This window comes from Malus sylvestris, chromosome 3 (genome assembly GCF_916048215.2).
Source record: "Malus sylvestris chromosome 3, drMalSylv7.2, whole genome shotgun sequence".
NCBI lineage: Eukaryota > Viridiplantae > Streptophyta > Magnoliopsida > Rosales > Rosaceae > Malus > Malus sylvestris.
In genome coordinates this window covers 11,557,671-11,583,246 of record NC_062262.1, presented here as the reverse complement: position 1 = coordinate 11,583,246, position 25,576 = coordinate 11,557,671, and the positions used below count along the sequence as shown (strand labels likewise).

At 39.8% G+C, this 25,576-nt stretch overlaps 1 long non-coding RNA gene and 1 pseudogene across 1 annotated transcript; both read left to right on the top strand.

Annotated features, from left to right (window-relative positions):
• The first annotated feature begins 9,039 nt into the window (after positions 1–9,039).
• LOC126617372 (uncharacterized) lies at positions 9,040–11,993 on the top strand. Its single transcript, XR_007621340.1, has 2 exons — positions 9,040–9,105; positions 9,798–11,993. It is a non-coding gene; the product is annotated as an uncharacterized LOC126617372 (long non-coding RNA).
• A 10,087-nt stretch (positions 11,994–22,080) lies between these two features.
• On the top strand, positions 22,081–25,310 carry LOC126617370 (uncharacterized; annotated as a pseudogene).
• The last annotated feature ends 266 nt before the right edge of the window (positions 25,311–25,576 follow it).

Below are 25,576 nucleotides of genomic sequence, written 5' to 3'. Positions count from 1 at the left end.
GAAGGATTTATAAACCGTCTCAGTTGAATGGTTTGAACTTTATGACTATGTCATAGAGTTGCACCTCTTAATTCGAAAGAAATAAGAATGAAAATCCTTATGACTACATTGAGTGTATATGTGATATATACTCAAGGAAATGGTAAAGTACCATTTAACCCGAAATAATGAAACCTTCATAAGCTAATTGGTAGCTTAAGGTGACTACAATCAAAGAGAATGGTTGACTTTGAAGGAACCATTTTTGACGTAGTCTTAGTTTCAATTAATTCGAAGATTGCTAGCTACAACTAAATGGTGATTCAATGTTTGGACATAATATGGGTTTCCGAAACCATTATTAAGATAGTCTTAATAATATATGTCTAAAACTATGAATCACAAGACATGTAAGTTGTAGAGATCCATCCATAATGGATCTTAGCAAGCTAGTGGGAGCTATAAGCGTCTTATGAGAGAAAGGTCAAATCGTTTGATTTCTCATAAAGATGTAAATAAATCTTTTGTTTACTAGGTTTACAAAAGATTAGTGGGAGTTAATCATATTCCTAAATTTGTATATATATATATATAAATATATATGTGATATATATGAATGCATATATGATATATTAATTTTGGAAATGAAAAGAATATTTCTTCGTTAAAGTTTTGACTTTAAACATTATATGAAGATAGAATGTATATGGGAGACATAGTCTATATACATGGGATAGAAATCTATAATGATAGATTTTTTAGGATATAATTGGATTATATCAATTCCTAATAATAGATAAAAGATGCTAGGAAGTTTCTCATATGATGATAAACTTCAATTAGAAGGATGACTCTAGTGTGACTAGCAAGTTGCCCTTCTCAAAAGGAACGTACCCTTTGACTCCCAAAGAAATAATGCGTAAATAAGAATCCTTTATGCATACGCATAAAGGTGATTTATGTATTTCATATTGTATGAAAAACATTGATATGAGTTGTACCTAGAACGGTACAAGACGATATCAGTGTAAGCCCAGGATCAGAACCATGGCAACTGTCAAGTGAGTCCTTAAGTATTTAAGAAATACTAAAGGATAAATCCCTCAAAGATCGAGGAAGAATTAGAGTAACGTAATGGAAGCGTAAATGTATTAGATTATGAATCTAATCCATCATTGGATGTTTCTTCATTATGAATGAAGAGATAAACGGATATCTCTTTATTATGACTAAAGAGATATTTGGATGGAAACATTAAAGTAATGACTTTAGTGTGTTCCATTATGAATGCAAAATATATTGCCATATAGAAGTTTGCAACAATGTTGTTTGGATGGGAAAGTTCATTTAGTGAACTCTCTATTCGGTTCCAACCAGAAAGTGTATCTAGTGTACTGACACTATGACACTAATGGGGCGATAGCTCAAGCCTGGGAATCAAGGTCTCATCAAGATCCGAACTCATATGAGAGACTGAACCACATGATTGAGAATCATGTATAATGGTGATGTCGTTATTCTCAAGGTTGCTTCTATGGATAACATATAGATATCCATTGTCTAGGCCTACTATTCAGCCATTTATGAAATGACTACAGAAGAGGTATCATCACTGATGACCAAGCTGATTGGCTCTAGTGCAAGTGGGAGATTGTTGGAAATGTGCCCTAAAACCAATCATGTGATGATACTTTACGGACATTTCACATGTTAAACTAATCTAGTTTAATATAAAGGGTAAAGATTATTGTTTGAGCCGTCTCATATAAATATTATATGCTTAAACGATAAAGTCCAAGGAATATGTGATTGGGAGAATGTAATCTAATGAAGTTAGATTCATGAGACCATTCTTTCGTAGACACATCCTAAATGTTCCTGATCATAGGATTGCCAATTGGGCATTGACAGTCCGTCAAGATCGGTACGTGCTATGTCTTCTCTCAGGGAGAGTGACTAGTCTCGAGTCATTGGTGCGTGTGACATCAAGACAAGTACGTAGGTGCTCAGTAGAGAATGAGTTCACTGAACACGATCAATGAAGAGTTCTCATACTCATGTCACATGAAAACTCATGTTTGGGATAATGCAAATTAGTCCTTTGACCTGAGGCATCACAGTTGTCTTGTGGTTAAGTCCTTGATCTTTGATTATGTCAAAGTCACCCCATCGGGGTGTCCACGACATCGTTGGGGTTAAGCCACTTAGTCATGGAGGCAAGTGAATGTGCAACAAGGGATCTCTAACCTTCAAACCGTTTGAGGGAGAATACTCTATGATATGATTTAGAATCTCTGGCCAGAGTATGAATGAGATTTAGGAATGCGTTCCAAATCACATTCAAAGTAATCATATATGCACAAGATTCACATTGGATAGTAGACATGAATAAACTATCAAACCAAACAATGTGGTCAAGAGTATTGTATTAGAGAAGGACCGTATTGCATTTGTAATCCTAAACTGAATAGGTTCTTAACCTCTTCTGATTAGCTTGGGTAACCATGACATACGGCTAGGTGTCACTCATGGTTTGTGGAAGCCCTAAAAGTGTATTATCACTAAAGGGAGAATTGAAAGTAAGTTTCAATTCATAATCGATTTGAAAGAGTTTTGATCGCCCACTGCCTCGCTAAAAGGAACCTAATGGATCGTACACCGTATAAGGTGGAGATGGATGAAACAAACTAAATGAGTAAGAATAATTGAATAGTTTAATTATTTATGGCAAGGATTAATTAATATGTTAATTAATCAAACGAATAAGTTCGTTAAAGACCTCGGGATAGGTTTTGGACCTTAAGGCCCAATGGGCTTCGAACGTCAAGCCCATTGACTTAAGTTGTATGACAACTTAATGAATAATGATTCACTAAGACCCAAAAGCCCAAACAACCCCCCATGGCCGGCCATATAGAGAAAGGGTAGTGAACTTGCTTTAATTACAAGTTTGCCACTCAAATGAATAAAGGTATAAATATGACTTTATAGCCTTTTATTCATTAAGGGTTTGTTTTAGAGAAAATTGGTGAGAATTGTCTCTCCATTTCTCTCTAGAAAGGCCGGCCACCATGGAAGTTGTAGCTAGCCATCTATTCTTCCATGGTCACTCATTTATCATCCATGCTCTCCTTGGTGTAGATCCATCCAAATCCATGGATCTAAGATGCAAGGAATGAAGGCCCTATCTCTTGGGTGATTAGCCTTTGTTTAAATACAAAGAGGAATCTACAAAGGTATATATTTCAACTCACTTTGTTTTGAGTTGTTTATTGGTTCACCAATCTACTAGGCTTTGAATTTCTTGGTTAATGTTTTGTTTTTAAGTGCATGCTAGCATGATTCCGCCTTTAATTGTTAATTGCATGCTATATGATGTTGCTTAAATGAACATGTTTTCACCAAATATTCCTTCATCATGAACCAGAAGTTTATGGATTCAAAGGTTTACATGCTTTGGCATGACCGTCTGGGTCATCCAGGATCTATCATGATGCGTAGAATCATTACCAACTCTAATGGACATCCATTATTGAGCAGACACATTGATGTCTCAAATGATAACCTTTGCAAGGCTTGTTCCCAAGGGAAGTTGGTAATTAGACCATCATAACTAAAGGTTGGTGATGAATCCCCATCATTTTTGCAAAGAATTCAAGGGGATATTTGTGGACCTATTCAACCACTTTGTGGACCATTTCAACATTTTATGGTTTTGGTTGATGCATCTACCCGATGGTCATATGTTTGCCTATTGTCTACTCGAAATGTAGCTTTTGTAAGACTTCTTACCCAGATAATTAAGCTACGAGCACAGTTCCTAAATCATCCCATTAAGTCCATTTGACTTGATAATGCTGGTGAATTTACGTCTCAAACCTTTGATGATTACTGCATGGCACTAGGCATTGATATTGAACATCATGTTCCTCATGTCCATACCCAAAATGGTTTAGCAGAGGCATTTATCAAGCGGCTTCAATTAATAGCCCGCGCTCTGCTCATGAGAACAAAATTGTCAGTCTATGCATAGGGACATGCCATCTTACATATAGCATCATTGATTCGACTGAGACCCATAGCCAACCACCAATACTCATCAATACAACTTGTGTTTGGACATCAGCCAAATATTTCACATTTACGAGTTTTTGGTTGTGCTGTTTATGTACCTATTACACTACCACAACGAACTAAAATGGGACCTCAACGCAGACTGGGAATTTATGTGGGTTTTGATTCACCATCTATCATTAGATATTTGGAACCTTTGACTGGTGATATGTTTACAGCTTGTTTTGCTGATTGTCATTTTGATGAGACAGTCTTCCCATCATTAGGGGGAGTAATGACCGTTCCAGAATAACGGTAAGAACTGACATGGGTTGTTTCCATCTTATCTCATTTTGATCCACAAAGCACTCAATGTGAAAATGAAGTGAAAAAGATCGTTCAGCTTCAAGGTATTGCTAATTAAATACTAGAAGCATTTAATGATGCTTCGAAAGTGACAAAGTCATATATATCAGCTGCAAACGCACCTGCAAGAATTGATGTCCCTGTTGGACAAAATAAAGTGGCAGAGAATGATTCATCTAGTGCACGCTTGAAGCGTGGTAGACCCCCAGGTTCAAAAGATTCAGCCCTTCGAAAGAGAAAGATGATGGCACAGTTGAACCCAAATGAAATCATTCAAGAGAAGAAAATGATTGATAAATCCACAATTCATGATTCTATACTTCCAGAAAAAAAAAAAATGTCCTTGATGAGACACCTATTCTTGAAGAGACAGAAGTACATGAAAGTAAAGAAATATCCATAAATTATGCATGTACTAATGAATTGTGGGATCGAAATGAAATAATCATCGAAGACATGTTTGCATTTGCAATAGCCACTGAAATTATATTAAGTGATGATATTGAGCCCCGCTCTGTTGATGAATGCAGACAGAGACAAGATTGGCCTAAGTGGAAAGATGCAATCCAGGCAAAATTAAATTCCTTAGAAAGACGAAGTGTTTTTGGATCAGTAGTCCAAACCCCGCCTGGTGTGAACCCCGTAGGTTACAAATGGGTATTCACAAGGAAACGCAACGAGAAAAACGAGATTGTAAGATATAAAGCACGACTCGTTGCACAAGGTTTTTCACAAAGACCTGGAATTGATTACGAAGAGGCATACTCTCCTGTAAAGGACGCAATTACGTTCCATTACTTAATAAGTTTGGTGATTTCAAAAAAACTTGACATGCGACTTATAGATGTCATCACCGCGTATCTATATGGAGAATTAGATACTGACATATATATGAAAGTCCCAGAAGGACTTAAGTTGCCTGAAGCAACTAACAAACCACGAGGTATGTTCTCAATCAAATTAAGGCGATCACTATATGGGCTGAAACAATCTGGGCGAATGTGGTATAATCGTCTCAGTTAGTATTTGATTAAAGAAGGATATGCCAACAATGTTATCTGCCCTTGTGTGTTCATTAAGAAATCAATTACTGGATTTGCTATAGTGGCAATATACGTCGATGATATGAACCTAGTTGGAACCCCTGAAGAGCTCAACAAAACTGCTAAATATCTGAAAAGCAAATTTGAAATGAAAAGCCTTGGGAAAACAAAATATTGTCTCGGCCTGCAGATCGAGCATTGTGTTAATGGAATTTTGATCCATCAATTAGCTTAAATTGAAAAAATACTGAAGCAATTTGGCATGGACAAGGCTTATCCACTTAGCACCCCAATGGTTGTTCGTTCTTTGGACATTAGGAAAAATCCATTCCATCCAAAAGAAGATGATGAACTGGTCATTGGTCCAGAAGTACCATATTTGAGCGCAATAGGTGCTTTATTGTATTTAGCACAATGTACTAGACCAGATATAGCTCTTTCAGTTAACTTGTTAGCCAGGTACAACTCTGCTCCAACAATTTGTCATTGGAAGGGAGTCAAAGATGTTCTACGATACCGTCGTGGGACAACAAATATGGGTCTCTTCTACTCAGACAAGCCCATAAATGAACAGATCCTTGTTAGATATGCAGATGCTGGTTTTCTCTCCGATCCGCAAAAAGCATGCTCACAAAATGGATATGTGTTCACTAATGGAGATACTGCAATTTCATGGCGATCAACGAAGCAAACACTAGTCGCTACATCTTCCAATCACTTGGAAATAATTGCTTTACATGAAGCAAGTCGTGAATGTTCTTGGTTAAGATCAATGATCCATCACATCCGAAATTCATGTGGTCTACCTTCAAAGACAGACATTCCAACTGTCATCCATGAAGATAATGCAGCATGTGTCGCCCAAATGAAGGAAGGATCCGTCAAGGGTGATAAGACTAAACATATATCTCCAAGATTTTTCAGTGCACATGAGCTTCAGAAGGGTAAAGTTAATGAAGTCAGACAAATATGTTCCAATGAAAATTTAGCAGTATTGTTCACCAAATCTTTACCAAAGTGCACATTTCAGAAGTTAGCGCATGGAATCGGATTATGTCGGCTTACAAATTTGAAGAATGCGGAATCATGGGAAGATACAATTCATGGGGAGCATCCATGATACATGCATGTTGTACTATTTTTCCTTCGATTAGGATTTTTTCCCATTGGGTTTTTCCTATCAAGGTTTTAATGAGGCAACATAAGCATGCTCAACACCATCCAGGTAAAGTTGTACTCTTTTTCCTTTGCTATGATTTTTTTCCCACTGGGTTTTTCCAAGCAAGGTTTTAACGAGGCAACTGATACTGATATTTGGGCATCTAAGGGGGAGTGTTGTAAATAGTGGGTATGTTTGCCCACATGTGTATAGTAAATACTCATATGCTAAATAGTAACCCTTTTGTAAGTTTTCATTAAAGTGGCTCTATAAATAAAGCACTTCAATTGTTCAAAGTTGGTAAATATCAAGAAGAGAAAAGAAAGAAATATAATACTCTTAATATCCCTAATTTTCAAATACCTGCAATACATTTGTGGTGGTAGTAACAACTAAACAGTGTGATATTTTACACCACTTCGTCATCGCTCTTAGCAAAGATTATCTCTCTAAATTTTGCCTATTTATAACACATTTACTCATTTTAGTAAAACGGTTCATCCTTTTCAGTTGTACAACAATCACACCACACACATACACAAAGCCAAATATTTTCCAATGGGGCTTTCGTTTCTCTTTAATTATTTTTCTTTTGTTTCTTTCCATGAACGAGTTAGGGGTGAGGATCGGAGATCAAGAAATACCAAAGAGCGACCGTTTTCGTTACCTAGGATCTATCTTGCAAAAGAACGGAGAATTAGATGGAGATCTCAACCATAGAATACAAGCTGGATGGATGAAGTGGAAGAGTGCATCCGGCGTGTTGTGTGACCGCCGTATGCCACTGAAGCTCAAGGGAAAATTTTATAGGACGGCAATAAGGCCGGCGATGCTGTATGGCACAGAATGTTGGGCGGTGAAACATCAACACGTACACAAAATGGGTGTAGCGGAGATGAGGATGCTTCGTTGGATGTGTGGGCACACGAGAAAGGATAAGATTAGGAATGAGGATATCCGGGGTAAAGTAGGAGTAGCCGAAATTGAAGGAAAGATGAGAGAAAATCGGTTACGGTGGTTTGGACATGTGCAAAGAAGGCCTACTGACGCTCCGATTAGAAGATGCGACTATGGGACAGAGGTTCAGGGCCGAAGGGGTAGAGGAAGACCTAGGAAAACTTTGGAAGAGACTCTAAGAAAAGACTTAGAGTACTTGGATCTAACGAAGGACATGACACAGGATCGAGCACAATGGCGTTCTAAGATTCATATAGCCGATCCCACTCAGTGACTTGGATTTTCCAAGTCTCCAACCGAGAAGTTTTCCTCACTCGGGAAATTAAGGGAACACTACCCCAACCTACATGCTCCACTCAGAAAGCTTCAACATACAAGCTTCAACAAAAGAAAATTCAAAGAACTTAGCGAAGAAGGCTTTGGTGTATTTAACACAATACGTTGAAATGAAGGAAAGCTTATTTATTGATATCCCCGATAAGCTACAAATATGTACATATACATGAGTCAAAATAAACACACAAGAGGGAGACTTCACAAAGGTTGCTTAGGAGAAGTCTCAGCAGTCGGTAGAGCCCCAGAAAGAGAAGGCACCGGAGGGGGATCATTTGGAGCCTCAGTACTGGACAGAACCCTAGAAGGAGGAGGCATCAGAGGTTGATCATTTGGAGCTTCATTACGCGGTACAGCCCCAGAAGACGAAGGCAATAAATGCCTTTGGAACAAACCCACAAATCTCTGATGATCAAGTAAAACCTGTCCATCAGTTTCCTTCATCTGGTCAAGCTTCCTCTTCATGTTTGTAGCATAGTCATGTGCGAGCCGGTGCAACTGTTTATTCTCATGCTTGAGCCCTCTAATCTCCTGTTTGAGACTCATCACTTCAGCCGCCAATGATTCAACTTGGCGGGTTCGAGCAAATAGGCGTTGGGCCATATTAGACACAGAACCTGCACACTGAACACTGAGAGCCAGCGAATCCTTAACAGCTAACTCATCAGACCGTTTGGAAAGTAGTCTGTTATCTTTGGGAGTGAGAAGGTTCCTGGCCACCACCGCAGCGGTCATATCATTCTTCATCACGGAATCCCCAACGGTAAGAGGACCAGTAGGGGAGACGAAGGATGGGCGCTATATGTTGTCTGGAGAAGGCGGGGCTGCCTCTTCAACAAGGTTCAAGTCAAAACGACGGTCGGAGGGGCCAGACATTTTCAAAGGTGTTGAAGAGAGAAGAGGTCGGACAAATCAAGATCTTAGAAGTGCAAGAATGAAGCTTCTACTGGTGGAGATTCAAGTGTGCTTTGGAACTTAATGCCAGCCCCTATAAAAATCTGCACTCGACGGAGCTTCAGAAATCGAAGAGGCGCCTGCTCAGAAATCGAAGAGGCGTTTGCTTTCTCAAAAGCTGGGCTGCTTAGAGATCACGAGGGTTGATCTCAGAAATCGAAGAGGCGTTTGCTTTCTCAAAAGTTGGGCTGCTCAAAGACCACGAAGGCCGATCTCAGAAATCGAAGAGGCGCTCGCTTTCTCAAAAGCTGGGCTCCCCAAGTTGAGCACGTGAAGCTTGCAGCTCCCACTACATCGCTCTGACCAAGAAGGGTAAAAGAATAGCAAAGAAACAGCACTAACAAAGTTTAGACCCATAAATTTTGAAGGTCTAGCTACCATATTATTACCCACAAGGGTAAAGGAACAGTATCACTGCTGGATAATTGGAAAGTCCATGTGTGTCAACCTCTGTGCTTTGTGGCAAGGTAGACTAGCAAACATGCCCAACCTTTACTCACATTCGAGAAAACACTCCCAATAAGATTGCTTGCTCCAAAATCGAAGAGGCACCGTCCTCCGAATCTCAAGAGCCAGACTCCCAACATGACTACTTTCTTAAAAATCGAAGAGAGGGTAAATGAACAGTACCATTGCTGGATAATTGGAAAGTCCCTGTGTGTCAACCTCTGTGCTTCGTGGCAAGGTAGATTAGCAAACATGCCCAACCTTTACTCACATTCGAGAAAACACTCCCAACAAGATTGCTTGCTCCAAAATCGAAGAGGCACCGCCCTCCGAATCTCGAGAGCCAGACTCCCAACATGATTACTTTCTCAAAAATCGAAGAGACACTGCTCCCCGAATCTCGAGAGCCAGACCCCCAGCATGATTGCTTTCTCAAAAATCGATGAGGCATCGTTCTCCGAATCAATCGAAGAGGCACTCGCTTTCTCAAAAGCTGGGCTGCTCAGAGACCACGATGGCCGATCTCAAAAATCGAAGAGGCACCTACTTTTCTAGCCTTGTCAGCACCTGTCACACGCACACTCAGCTTTGCAGAAATTATGGGCATTCTGTCGAAGACTTCTGGTGAAGTAGAAAGCACATGAATCTTACTGTTCAATCACCCACTTCCCACACGCAACAATAACTCATGGGTACCACAGATAACTTTGCCAAAGTTCTCTGCCAAAGTTGAGCACGTGAAGCTTGCAGCTCCCACTACATCGCTCTGACCAAGAAAGGTAAAAGAATAGCAAAGAAACAGCACTAACAAAGTTTGGACACATAAATTTTGAAGGTCTAGCTACCATATTATTACCCACAAGGGTAAAGGAACAGTACTACTGCTGGATAATTGGAAAGTCCCTGTGTGTCAACCTCTATGCTTCGTGGCAAGGTAGACTAGCAAACATGCCCAACCTTTACTCACATTCGAGAAAACACTCCCAACAAGATTGCTTGCTCCAAAATCGAAGAGGCACCGTCCTCCGAATCTCGAGAGCCAGACTCCCAACATGACTACTTTCTCAAAATCGAAGAGAGGGTAAAGGAACAGTACCATTGCTGGATAATTGGAAAGTTCCTGTGTGTCAACCTTTGTGCTTCGTGGCAAGGTAGACTAGCAAACATGCCCAACCTTTACTCACATTCGAGACAACACTCCCAACAAGATTGCTTGCTCAAAAATCGAAGAGGCACCGCCCTCCGAATCTCGAGAGCCAGACTCCCAACATGATTACTTCCTCAAAAATCGAAGAGACACTGCTCTCCGAATCTCGAGAGTCAGACCCCCAGCATGATTGCTTTCTCATAAATCGAAGAGGCATCGTTCTCCGAATCTCGAGAGCCAGATACCACAGACCACTTTTTCAAAGTGCTCTGACAGAGTTAAAACATGTGAAACTGGCAGCTCCCACTACCGTGCTATGACCGAGCAGGGTAAAGGAATAGCATTACTACTTGTTGTTAGGGAGACTCCTATATATGTCGACCTCCATCCCCAACGGACAGGCAGACCTGCAAAAATGCTCAACCCTTCATCATATCTGAGAGGGCACTCCCAACGAAGCCTTTCGAAATATTCAGCTTTCTTTCCCCCCGATAATACCTCTGCAAACAAGCTATACTAGAGCAAGAATATCTCATATCATCAGGGTTAAAAGCAAGAGTATCCCATATCATGCTTTTTCCCTGTCTTTTCTTTTGGCCTTGTTTTTACCTGCAAGACAAGGAGAAAGAGAGCAATCAGTCAGCACTTGGAATCAAGCTTCCAGCCAGGAACTGACTGCCTGGAACCCCTTACCTGATTACTTACCTGGCATTGCTCTCGAGTATTCATCTTCAACATCTTATGTTTCCAGGGAAGATTCCGCATCTGCTTGAGGAACAGATAGGGCAAGTGCGAAGGATACAAGGAAGCATGTGGAGACAAGCGTAACAGCACACGTGCCGATACATCCATTACTCTGTCAAAAGCAAAAGTATCCCATATCAGCACGGTGGAACGTACTCTAGATTTGATGGACTTGTTTTGACCCTCAAATTCTTCAGTCGGCCTTATACTCTGGAGGAAACCAGAAAACCCTCCAGCTCAGTTCAAGAATAAGCCTGTGGAAAGTTACTTCTTCAAAAGCAAAAGTATCTCATATCATCTCTTCTCATTTTTCTTCTCTTTATCCTTCATGCTGTTGCAAGATGGGGAGAAGGTGAACAATCAGTCGGAGCTCTGATTGCTTACCTTGTCTGTCACCTCTTTCAGCAGACCCCCTAGCTCGGCGACTTGGAGGACTCCTACTACATGGTTTGTATCGCGCTTGACCAAGCCTGAAACTACAAGTAAGCTTCAAGTGAAATTGATACATTACCTTGTGCATCTCCACCAGTTAAAGATACCACCCCTGGATGGAGGAAGAGTACTTCCAGAGAAGATGCCACATCTACCTATGAGACAGATAAGGCAAGTCAAGACGACACCACACTCCGATACTTAGAAGTTTCGTGATTACGAGATCATTCTCCCACAATATTTCCTAATGTCATTTGTACTAAATCATTCACTTGTACTCACTAAAGGAGAGCTTGAACCTATGTACTTGTGTAAACCCTTCACAATTAATGAGAACTCTTCTATTCCGTGGACGTAGCCAATCTGGGTGAACCACATACATCGCTTTCCTATCTCTATCCATTTATATACTTATCCACACTAATGACCGGAGCAATCTAGCGAAGATCACAAAAAGCGACCGTTTTCGCTACCTAGGATCTATCTTGCAAGAGAACAGAGAATTAGATGGAGATCTCAACCATAGAATACGAGCTGGATGGAAAGAGTGCATCCGGCGTGTTGTGTGACCGTCGTAGGCCACTGAAGCTCAAGGGAAAATTTTATAGGACGGCAATAAGGCCAGCGATGTTGTAAGGCACAGAATGTTGGGTGGTGAAGCATCAACACGTACACAAAATGGGTGTAGCGGAGATGAGGATGCTTCGTGGGATGTGTGGGCACACGAGAAAGGATAAGATTGGGAATGAGGATATCCGAGGTAAAGTAGGAGTAGCCGAAATTGTAGGAAAGATGAGAGAAAATCGGCTCCGGTGATTTGGACATGTGCAAAGAAGGCCGACTGACGCTCCGGTTCGAAGATGTGACTACGGGACAGAGGTTCAGGGCCGAAGGGGTAGAGGAAGACCTAGGAAAACTTTGGAAGAGACTCTAAGAAAAGACTTAGAGTATTTGGATCTAACGGAGGACATGACACAAAACCGAGCGCAATGGCGTTCTAGGATTCATATAGTCGACCCCACTTAGTGGGAAAAGGCTTTGTTGTTGTTGTTGTTGTTGTTGTTGTTGTTGTTTCTTTCCATGATTTTATGTTTTTTGCTACAATTTCACATGCCGTATTGGCTATGGTCCCTGTCATACTCATTCAATAGTACCCTTTTCCCTTTAAAGACACTTATGATGCGTTTTGATGTGATTTTTTTTTCTTGGCTTTTGCATTGCGTTTCTTATCATTTTGTCTTCTCTCTTGTGCCTGTCACACCCATACAAGAATAGGAACATAGATTTTCTTCAGAGATGCCCCACTGTCTCTCGATCCCTCTCGATGCTCTCATATATTATCAAGCTCATGAATGGTCAATGTGACATGGGAATCATTCATCCTTTAATTTATGAATTTTCATCTTCTTCTTGCTACTTAGGTATTAAGTTTCATGGCTAGTAATCATGAACGATGTCCCATCGTACCTAAAACTTTTTAATGCTACTTATTATATGTTTTGGTGTGTGACATGAATATTGTTTTCTGCCAATTTGTTGCTTTGAGAATATAGTGACGGAATATCTCAATTAGAGTAAATTCGTATAGGACTTGGTATCTCATTCACACGGTAGGTGTTTTTTTTTCACACAAGCAAAAATTGTTATGAAATGTATATGGCTGATTTTCAGATGGATCGGGTTTAGAACAAGCTCTCAAACTGAATTAAAACATTTCCAAATGAAACTTTTTCTCGAGTTCAAAAATATTTGAATTTTTCTAACGCTTTGATATGATCGTGTCTCAGAATTTTGGAAACATAAATAAGATTTGTGTACATTTTACAAGTTTTTGGAACATTTCAAACTTTTATACAAATGCAGCAATTTTAAGTATGTGTTTTTTTTTTTTTTTGGGAAATGTATCTCTTACTTTGGTTACAAATATAATTATTACCATTCATAATATATTGGAAATTTGGTTGGAATAAGTTTGGAAAATTTCAACTAAAAATTGGTTTAAAAATTCCAACTTTTTAGAAAATCTAGATACATTTTTATGGGCATCCAACTTCATCGTAAATGTTCGAAATTGGAAACGAAAGTTTGCTGGTAATCTCCAATCAACTTGCATCCTTAGAAATGTCTATTCATCTTATGAATTATAATGAAGAATTATGTGCTTGTTATACCTCATTAGTATTTCTCTTATCCAGTGATCAGAGACGGTGTTTAGGAGAGCGAAAGATGCAATAACACAAAGTACCAAATTTGGAGGAGCTCCCAAAAAATTTTGGCATCTAACATTTATATGTAATAATGCTATATATTATAAAAAATACTTATGTTAGCATTGTAAAATCTTATGGCGCACTTCTTGTAAGTGTAAACTTTTTTCTTTCTAAATACAATTATTTGGAGTGCACAATGAGATATTTGGAATGCTAATAACAATTATTTGGAATGCTAATAACATCCTTAAAAAAAAAAAAATTCCAATTTTATTATATAATAATCCTATATATTCAAGTGATACTTTAAAGTTAGAGCATTTGAAGTTTTTTTTTTCTCGTTTGATTGTTTAAGATTGAACTGTTTAAGATTGAACTGTTTTTCATTATTTAATGAATATATGTTTATAGCTCTTTTTACTTACATTTGTAAACCTACAATCAGCGAGTCCTAAAGTTTATTTTGATTCAAGTTAATGTTTTATAGTATCAATACATTGTCTACTTTTCTTGATAAACTATCTTAAGGATTGGCCCTTTTATAAAGTTTGCATAGGCCCCCCTCCCAAAATCTCAAAGATGTCCCTGCATGTGACACAGAAAAATATTTGCTTTCCTACACTATAAAGTCCGCTTTATGAGAATATGAAAGGCAAAGTCCCACATCGGAGAAAAACCAAACCTGAAAAAAGGCTTATAAGGAATTAGGTCACTCCTCATATTGTCAATTGGTTATATAGTAGAGCCAACATTTAAAATATCGATATAGTTGAAAATATTAATATGCAAATTTATGATCAATGGATTGCCTTCGACGAAAATTATGAAAATTTGCAATAGGGTGGGTATATTAACTCATTCTGATTTAGTCGAATTAGAGAAAATTTTCTCAAAATTTATGTAGTGAATTGGTAAAATTCATCAATATTCATTGATTTATATCTTGTTGATATAGTATGGAGTTTGCATTTCGCCCCTCTCCGTATCAATCCTTGATTTTTAGGAATTTTTCGACAAAATATTGACAATTTTGTGGATATTTTAAACATCGGGTAGAACCTCAACTTCATGATATTCTAACATGTTGACACCATGTGTTAAACACAACGGCCACACGTGCTCTATATCACTTAGTTTGTGTTGACCATGTCTTAGACTTAAAAATTTGTCACACATAAGTGGGAGTGTGAGAATGCGATATGCAAATTCCCACAACTGAAAAAGTAACATTGCACGGGCTTATAATGAGTTAGCCTACTCTCCGAATTGCCGATTGATTTTATAGTAGAGCTTCATCTTTCTCCGTGCTTTTGGTTGTTCATATATACTTTGGAAAGAAATGAGTTACAAACAGTTACGAAAACAAAAATTAGCATCACATTAGAAATGATCTTTTAAGTTTTATAACTTCTGCCGTCAACAAAGATTTTATAGTTAATGGACCTAAATTGTTACTTGGTACTATAGTCCAATTACTCTTCATTTGCTTTGATTTGAATTTCATAAATAGTAAGTTCAATATCAATTTATTCCTACCATCTTTTAGTTGTAAATATAGTATAATTCTACAAAAAAAACCTAAAAGTCAAGACAATATTTTTGTTGAAAATTATAAGATCACATACATGCACATGGTTTAAATCCCTTGGTTAATTGATTAACAAGATTTTTTTTTATATATTTAGGCGAGACTCAAATTTTGGCATTGGATGATGTGGGATAGGATTTGTACATTGAAAATTCCAACTCTTTTTTCTTTTTACTTGCATTACGATGTGTAATTCTCTTCATTTTTTAGTTAAATATCTCAAGTTCAACTCTTATAAATAACAAACTCGATGTCAAATGTTATTATAGCTAGAGCATTGGACAATCCTTTTTAATGGAACAAGCACATTTATAATTTAGAAACAAACTATTATCAAATTTTAAAATTTCACAATTTTGATTTTACTTAGGAAGGCATTCATGAAGGACTATTGTACAAAACACATGATGAGTTTTAGTAATGGGAACGGAATTCTACACACTTGTGCCTCCATTGGACTGCAAAAGTTAATACAATAATGGCGAAACCCATTTCATGGAAATTCAAGAAGAAATGGTGTGTCTCGAACTTCAATGGACGCAAAGTATAAGGCACTTGGAAATACAACTGCATATGTTGCTTGGATACGATACGATTAAGTTTGAAAGATTTTTAGGTATATTTGTCTTCACCACCAAATCTAGACTATGATAGTTGCTCTCCGCTCATATTAATCCATTGTTTCAGATAAGAATCTAACATTTGGACACAAATTCCCATTTTGTTTGAGAAATGAGTGCAAAAAGGAGATTTGATCGTTTAATTTCACTTTCATTTATTTTTGCAGCGTTATCTAAATCTCAGGCTGAAATTCTTTGCTAAGATTGAGGGGTATTAAGCAACAAGTGTCATCATTATGTAAGGTGCCATGTGTCATAATCCTGTGGGATGATAAGTTAAGATGAATAACAGGTTGTTAGAGGAAAAGTTAGTTTCTTATAGCTAGAGTTAGTTAGCTATCAAGTTTAATGTGCTATGTAGTTGATATAGAAAAAGTGAGGTGCGTTGTAATTCTCAACTGATGTCATACAAGTCAGTGTTTCTTCGTTTCTTCAACATTTCTCTCTCTCTCTCTCTCTCTCTCCAAACATTCTCTTATGGTATGAGTAGCAGTCAAATCATAATGCCTTACTGAAACACAATGTTCCACTCCCTTATAGACTCGCTTAATCTTTAGTCTAAATATATTAAAGACTTGTTAATGCTATAAATGAAATTGATAAACAAGTTGAATGCCTAAATGAGACTCGCCTTTTATATAGATGAGAAAGGGGTTAACTATAAAGGTTGTGCATGAAGATACAATAGTTGCATCTGTTAAAGGAAGCAAACTAGTTATCGATCTAATTTTGATATGATATGGAGTGATTGTAGGATCAAATGGTCATGATCTGTCTTGGAGTGATTGTAGGAAAGGATTGTCTCTGTACAGTTACAATTATCTAGTACAAACATATTCACACATCAATTAATATGGCATCAGATCAACACGATCCTGGTGACTCTAGACACCCATTCATCTTCTGCCACAAACACAACCAACCTTTACTACAAACACAGCTAACAGAGGCAGTGCTAAACACACCCGATCCTCTCACCTTACATCACTCGGATTCATCGAATCTTGTTCTAGTTCAAAACTCCTCGAATGACACAACTACTGACAATGGTGTCATTCTATGCGGATTCCTCTAAGTGCAAAGAATAAGCTCGAGTCTATTGATGGGTCTATTAATTAAAGCTCATGCAACCACCGATGCAAAATGACATGGATCCTTTCCGGATCCATTGGTCCTAATCCACCAAGTTAAATCATCCGGGTCATTGAAATTTAATCCAACAGTTACAAACAATGACCCACTCTAAAAGTTATAATAACTTTAGCTATTAGATCAAATTTCAATGGCCCAGATGATGTGACTTGGTGGATTAGGATCGATGGATCCGGAGAGAATCCATGTCTGATGCAAAATTTCTCATTTGGCAGAGATGCAATGACATGGTACTCTTGTGGACCTTGCAATCAGTGCACAGTACTATTGTTGGCAGTAAACTCTACTACAAACCGCGACTGCCATGTGGAAGGTGTTTGCACCTAAAATATGCACAATTTTACTTAATTGGGTTTAAAGGCCAAAATATGACATTTTTTGGGACTAGTGTGCAAATATACCAAAAGTTGCATGTGGGAATGTTTCTCCACATGGTATGAAGCGATGACTTTATTGTGAGTAAGGATGTTGGCAGACTTGGGAGATGGACATGTGAAGGAAAGAAGCCAACTTGCTTCTTTTAAATATTAATCTATTGATGATTAATAGACATGTGGTGGAAATGTGAGGTGACCTCTTTTAATATTATTTCATATGCAAGCTGGCTATGGAGTTCTCTCCACAAGTTCAATGTTCTCAGCAAGTGGGTCTCTCTTAGTTCGATATAAAAAGAAGCATAGGCAAAAGGATTATGGACACTCAATCAATCAATCAACTCTACTCAAATCAGCTCTTCAATTTCCTTGTAAACATTTACTTTTAGCCAAGCACCCTTTACTTTCCTTGTTTTTTGCTTTGCTGCTCAGTCGGTAGTATCGATCTTCTTTGTATTTTTATTTACAACCTTCAAAGCCATTCCCCAAACCACTAGAAATTGCCACAAGACTAGAGCAACTTGCCCAATCCCTTGGGAACAAGGTCGAACCTTGTATTTGGCATCCTTTTGTACTTATAATGTTTTGTACTTTAAATAATTACATATATATACAACTCATTTCCAGTCATTTAATTTACAAGCAATCTACAATGCCAGTCATTTACTTTCCTCTGTCATTTACACTTCCAGCAAACCTGCCATTTACATATATTGTTACATTTCTCCATATAAATGAAGTCCTTATCTTTAAGGCAAAGAAGGAACCTTGATTTGAGTCACTCCCACTCAATGACACAATCTCTTGGTTAGAAGTCGTACTCAGGCGCAATCTCAATCATTCAAATCTCGCCTACTAGCGGCATCTAGTAGTGGCACACTAGCACCCACTAGTTTATTGTTCGAGTAAATTTCTGAAATACCCGCGAGGCCCATGGAGAATTTAGAGGGCAAACAGAAGGATCCTGAGGATCGATTCTTACAAGGCAATAATTCAAGGATTTATCAGATTCGACAAGAAATTGGCTAATGCCACCAGGGACAACAGTCAATCTTCGCATACTACACCAAAGTCAAAGATCTTTGGGATGAACTGTCCTCTTACCCTGAGCCTCTCACTTGTGATTATGGAGGTTTGATCAGTCGTCGGCAGAGGTAGAGGGGTACCATAAGTCGTTGGAAAAGCAAAATGATGATGGAGAAATGAGAGGGAGGAGGAGGCAAATGTGAGCCTAGAAAACGTGAACATTAGGGTTTCATCAATTTCTTAAAAAAAAAAAATTTAAAAAGACTGAAATGCCTATGTGAGTCTTCCCGTCCCTCGAAATGGATGGATAATTGTGGTTTGCCACCGATTGTTCCCCTTTTAAAAAAAAATCATTCTTTTAATTAATGTGATTATTCACCTCTGCTGGTACAAGATATTTTTAAATTGATGTGTTAGTCCACTTCAATTTCTGTACAAGTTGGTATGAAAGTGTGATATATTTAGATGCTAAGAATAACATTACTCTAAACTAAAAATTAACAATAAAATAAAATAAAATAAAAAAGTAACAAGCATTCATGTCATACATGATTCCTAGCTACATTATAGTAAACCGCCAATTTCTTTTTCAAAGAGTAAACTACTCCAAATTGGATACTACAATTTCTTCACTTATAATTGATAAAAGCATTGTACGCAATTCCATCATATAAGTATGGTGATGTGGGATGACAGTTCCACGCTTGTTGTTCTCCATTTATATTGCATGGCTTGGCTATTTACTGAATAATCTTCTTTATTTCTTGGTCTGTAGAGTTTCTATTTGAGAGCTTCTCAACCATCACGGGAGTAACACAGATGGTTTGAGTAGCTGCAGGCACAAAATCACTTCCGTACTTCTTAAAAAAAATCTCAAATGTCAATAATTCTGTTCGCGTCAGGAATTTCCGTCGGGGATGTTTCCTGGTCGACGAGCACACAGCTCCCCTGGAGGTTGGCGCCGGTTGAGGGCTATTATCGGGCTTCTGCTTTACTGTCGGGCGTTGTCGGGCAAGTCTTGTTGGGCAAGTCTTGTCAGGCAAGACTCTTCGGGCAAGGCTCGTCGGGCAAGGCTGAAAGAGAAGGACAGAGTTAACTTTGAGATGTGCCTTTGTGGGGCCTTAGGTGTAGGCATTGAGGCTCACAATCACGGTTAACTTTTAGGTGTTCAGGCGTGCCACTGCCATCTTTAGCATGGCAGATGTAAAATGGATGTCGCGTTTTAGTTGTATATATGTATATATCCAAGAAACCGTGTTAGTTATAACAGGTGCCTTTGTGGGGCCTTAGGTGTAGGCCTTGAGGCTTCCCATCAATAACTAAACCAGTGCTCGAACACATCATATTTGTTCTCGTGATTGCAGGAGTTTTCTAACTATTATACTTCTGATTACCCGAGTCCAAGAAGTAGAATGAACCCAAATAGGTGCCTTTGTGGGGCCTTAGGTGTAGGCCTTAAGGCTTCCCGTCAGAGTTCGTTCTTATACTAAAACTCTCTAGATCGCAGAACGGAATGAATCCAAATCGATTCCATGCTCAAGCATTCTATGGTAATCATAATATAATAGAAAGAAAACTAGAGGGTAGGTCGATTACTTGCGCCCCAAGTAACTTCGGACTTCTCGTTTATCAAGGACTGTCGTGGATGGGTTAAGTCCACATAAGGTTCTTTTTTATGCCTTGAGGCCAAAGACTTTTAACTGATCAGATTTACATGCCCGAGGGCTTAGGACTTGGATCTGGTTTGAACACTGACGATATATTCAAATCGGATTCAAGTACTGAGAAAGCCTTTTAATAATCATATTGCTAGAAATAACTTGCATAGAACTGGAAGTATACAACATATTGAAAAGACAAAAACAAAACAAAGAAGGTCGGGCAAGGTTAAACCTTATCAGGTAAGGTTGCTCGTCTTGTAGGTTCCTATCTTTGTAGTTTTGTCAAAGGTCTGAAAGCTTAGAGGTATAGAGAGAGAGAGATTACAAAAGATGAATCGATACTACAGCAAGGTTGAACAAGGTAGCAGAGCTATTACAAAGGTTTGAAGGGAGGGTTATCCCGCGAGGGATGAAGGCTTGTCCCGAGAGGGATGAAGGCTGACTACAGCTTTGTTTTGAAGGCAAATCTGGCTTTGAGCAGAGTTTGTGCTTGCATTTGTTTGTTTGATTGAGTGTCCTTATTCCTGGTTTTTCTTTCTTCTTATATAGACAACTCGGCTTGGTCTTCTGTAGCAGCAGCCTTGCCCGAATGTGGTGTGAGGATGATGACTCATCAGCTATTTTACATGTAATGCCACCGTAAAGTGCTTTATGGGCTGTGTAGCTGATCAGTCCACACCACTTGGCCTTTGGGTAGGTAAGCAAGTGGTCTTCATGAGCTGCACCAAGTCAGAAAAGACCTTTTTCTGCCTTCTGGGCTTTGACTGGGTTCTGGCTATCTTTCCCTTTGGGCCTCCTTTCGGGCCAGCTCCTTCCTTGAGCCCAAAGTTCAAGTTTTGATCCAAACAGTGCCCCCTTCAATTAATATTTAGCCTGGAATTCCAGGTGCTAATATTGATTGAAAAAGGCTCTTTATAAAACCCACGAACCCCTTACGGTTGAACTCCTCAATCCCCTGTATTCACAGCAAGAAATCCTTCTCTAAGGTTTCGCCCTCGTCATCTTCCTCGGTATTCCCTTCTCGAACTTCCTCAAATGACTGCGGAATCTAGCCAAACCCAACCCTCTTACGAATCTGGCGAAGGAATCGCCACTCTGCGTCGTCTACTCAATGGGCTGCATAGCCCTCGGGCAGGTATGCATTCCGAGCTTTTCTTTGAGGTGCATGGGGTACAATCATTGGGTCCCGCCTGGATTTCTCGGGTCCCTTCAGTGGTGGAAAGCAACATGCCTAGAGATAACTGGTTTTCCCCAAATCCCTACTCGGCTAGGTCGAGCATCTCTTCCTCCAAATGGTCATCATATCGTCGAGGCTTTCCTCTGATGAACGATCCTGCCTGGGCTCGATGGATTGATGATTTAAAGCCTACTTTTAAGAGGAAATGGATGAGTAATGGTATTTATGAGTTAATCATGCTTTCGAAGACCTCTATTATTCCCAAGCCCGAACTGTTTGTTTCTGCCCTCCTTTTCTGGAATTCGGGCACAAATACTTTTGACTTCCGTATGGGCCCCATGTCTCCCACCATTCTTGACATGGCTCAGGTTTTCAGCTTAAGGCCCTCGGGCAGGATAGTGGACGTTACTCAAGACTGGGTTTCATCCTCTACCACTGGAAGCTCAAGTTCATCTGCTGCCTTCCTCTCTTTGAACTATAACTCTGCAACTTTCAAGAGTTATGGGACCTCCTTCAAAGGATTCATCCCCTTCGTAAAGGAGAATTTTGGGGTGGGCTCACCTCGGGTTGATAAAGATCAGGAGAACATGTATTTCCTCTTATACTAGCTCAACAAGCACATCTTTCCCAACAAATCTAAAGGGGTGAGGGTTGAATGGATCCCCTTAGTAGAAGCTCTTCACAACTTTGATGACGTAGCTACAGGTCCATTCCTCATTTCCCATCTTTATCATCTTCTTTTCGAAATGACTCAAGGCGAGTCATTTTAGACCAACTTGAATGGACCTATATGGATGATACAAACTTGGCTTCAATGGAACTTTCCGGAATTTCAGGCTGCTAATCTGGAGTTCCCGGAGGGTGTGGCCCCTGCCCGAATCTTGGCTGAAGCTGCCCCTATAGATCATTCCACCTTTGCCTGCTTCTATTTCTTCAGAGTTTGTAGGACTCGATCAGATTTAGAATGGGGTGTGTCGGTCTTGAGAAGATATCCTTGGTTTTCTGACCAAGTCTTTCAAGATGCCCCTGGCGAGGATGCTACCCCCTTTTGCAAGGAGAAATTTATTAGTTGCATTCAACCGAGAGACCTGGCCTGGGGAGTTAGGGGCAATAGATATGACCGAGGCTTGGAAGTCTACCATCCTAACTTTTGCAGCAGGCAGTTAGGATTTAGACAGGCCATTCCTGTCCCGTTCTTCGACTCTGTCCATTGTGGCACTTCATTCCGATTACCAACTCCATCTGAAGTGACATTTCGAGCTGCCCGACGCAGTCTTGACGTAATGAGTCAAGCGGCCCGAAAGTCCATCATTCTCAATTTTGAGTGCACATCGCTCTTCTCTTCTTGGTGGGAAGACAAATGGACTAAGAAGTATGGAGGAGATTTGAAAGAGACTCACGATCGCCTTTTCAACCAACTTTCACTTAAGTCATACCCTGGCTCGGGCGAACTTGAAAATTGGAAAGAGATGATCCAAGAGAAGAATCGGTCACTTCTGATAGGTACTTCTCTTTCAATCTGATTTTGCTTCCTTTCTGGAGTCCTTCTATCCTTACTTTTGCTGAATTTTGCAGCTCCAGTGGATGTTGAATCGGAAGTCATTGAATCCGAGGATGACTCTGCTGATGCTGCAATTCTTCATGGAGCTGCCGCAGAGGCTGGGAGACGAGAAGCTGGGGAGGGTGCAGATGTTTCAGAATCCTTTGGGGATTCAGGAGCTGAAGAAACACCCGAGGTACTTATTAAAGCACCTAAGCGAAAGAAAGCGGCTGTGATTAAGACTTCAGATCCTGATCCAGTACCTCTACCCAAAACCACAATGCCAACTCTTACTAGAAAAAGTAAGAGAGCAAGAACTACCGCTCCTCCTAAGTCATCAGCCCCATCTGCTCCAGTTCCTGAGGCAGGCAGAAAGAAGCAACAATCCTCAAGTGAGTTTCTGTTTTTCTTCATCAAACTGTTACCTTTCTCCTTTATCTAATTGTCTCCTTTACCGGCGAACAGGACCCCAAGCATCTAAAAGACCAATCATTGCTTCTAAGGAGGAACCACTGAGAGCTGCAATGCTCAAAAAGGCCGAAGAACTGCAAAATACTGCCCTCAGAGAACTTGAGGTATGATTTATACATTTTTCTTTAGGCCTCTTCTTGCTCTCATATAACTCCAAATCTGATTATTTGACTCAGGCCGCAAGAAAGGAAAAGCTCTCTCCACCCGAAGCCTCTCCACAATTTGCCCGAGAGACAAGCCTATCTCCCTCCCAGGTCGACCCTTCAGAAGTGCTTTTTCTTCTCTTCTAATTCTTGGATAACTTTCCAACTTCTGGACCTAATGTATGAATATTTTTAGGCTGGAGCATCTGCTTCCTTGCCTTGTTATGGCCCTCCTCTGAGGTCTATGACTTCTTCTACTGTTCTGGACGCAACCCCTTCTTCTCAATTCGATCCATCTACCGGAGTTATGTTGCACTTCGTGGATGAGGACAGTAACTTGGTGAGTCACATATTCCATATTGAACTTATGTACATTGCTTCCCAACTAACTTTTACTCACGTTCTCTACAGCCTTCTCCGGTATATGAGCCACCTCCTACAATAGTGGTTTCAGATAATGAACCCATAGTCCCTGAGATCCCTGTAGCTTCAGAGGTAGCAATTTCGCGGGTATTTGCTTGCCCGACAGTTGATAAACCTCTTTCTCCTCCTCAAGACCAAACTCAGGTATGAGAGTATTTTCTTCTTGTTCTTTCTCTTATGCTCTATTTACTGACAATTACTGCTATTTCTGGGTACCTCTAGGGCACTGGTATAGGTTCAGGTGCAGCTCATCACTCTCCTGCTGGTGGTGAGGAATTTTCCCGCCAACCAGGAATTAGTCCTCTTCCTGGTGAAACCCCAGGGCTGAGTCAGGTACATTTCATCTCTCCAAATCCTCTTTTGCCTCAAACTGTATTCAAATTGTCTTGACCTGGTCTTTTGGCTTTCTACAGCAAGCTCCAAGAGAAACTTCCCCCCCCCCCCCCATTTGGTCCGTAAATCAAAGCGCTCCCATCCTCACTCATCCTCTGGAGGTACTGTGATTCCCCCTTCTGGAATTGAGCAGATCGGGCAGGCAGAAATTGCCCCCTCAATGGGCATTCCTCCATTAGAGAAAGCTGCAGTGCAGGATCCTCCTCCTTTCGCATCTCCAAACCCTGCTAAGATGCCCAGACTTTTTGAAGCACTTGGACGGCTTGAGACACGGTTGAAATCTTCAAAACATTCTTCAGCTACCCCCATTTCTTCAAAGCAACAGCGAGTCCTTCAGGAATGGGCAAAGAAGGATTTCACCGCTTCATTCAGCCTCAAGGCTCTTTGTGATTTTGAGAAGATCATAACTGAGTCTTTCAAAGCCGGTCGGCTATCAAAACCTCAACATGATTCTTTTCTATCTTTCTTTGAGAACCTGAGAGCCTTTAGGGAACAATACCAGAGAGCGGACAGACAGGCTAATCGGGCAAAATGCTTCATGGAGAAAGAATCGAACACCTCTGCCCAAGTTGATCGGTTGATGGAAGAAAGCTTGCAGACAAAAGAAAGGGTCAGAGTTGTTACTTCTAAAATCCAAAAGCTGGAGGAATAATTGGTTGCTCTTAAAGCAGAACAAGCAACTCTTCTAGATACCCTTGAAAATCAAATTGAGGGAGTGGAGAAGTCAAATTCGGAGCTAGAGCGTGCCCGGTCTCAACTTGTAAATAACCATACTGTTTTGGCCGAACCCAGTAGGATATTTGCCATTATGAAAACATATCATTCTCAAATAATCACCCTATGTGAAGATGTAAATTTTTTAGAATAGGATGATTTGTAACTCTTTTCTTATTGGAATGAACATGTAATTTGCTTCCTGCTCTGCTCTTTGGTATTGTTTTGAATTGACTTTGGGCAACTCTTTGCCCCCCTTATTTACTTTCTTCTTCTTCCCCTGATAACACCAATCTTAGGACCTGATCTTGGTCCCTTGATCCCCTTCATGGCACTTTATTCATGCAGAGGTGTTGGGACAAGCTGGGCCCTTTTCTTTCCCTGCCGTACCAAATGGTGACCCTGGCTCTTGTAAAATGAGGTTGATCATATTGATAGGAGCCTCAGGGAAAGGGTTAGTATCTACCGTC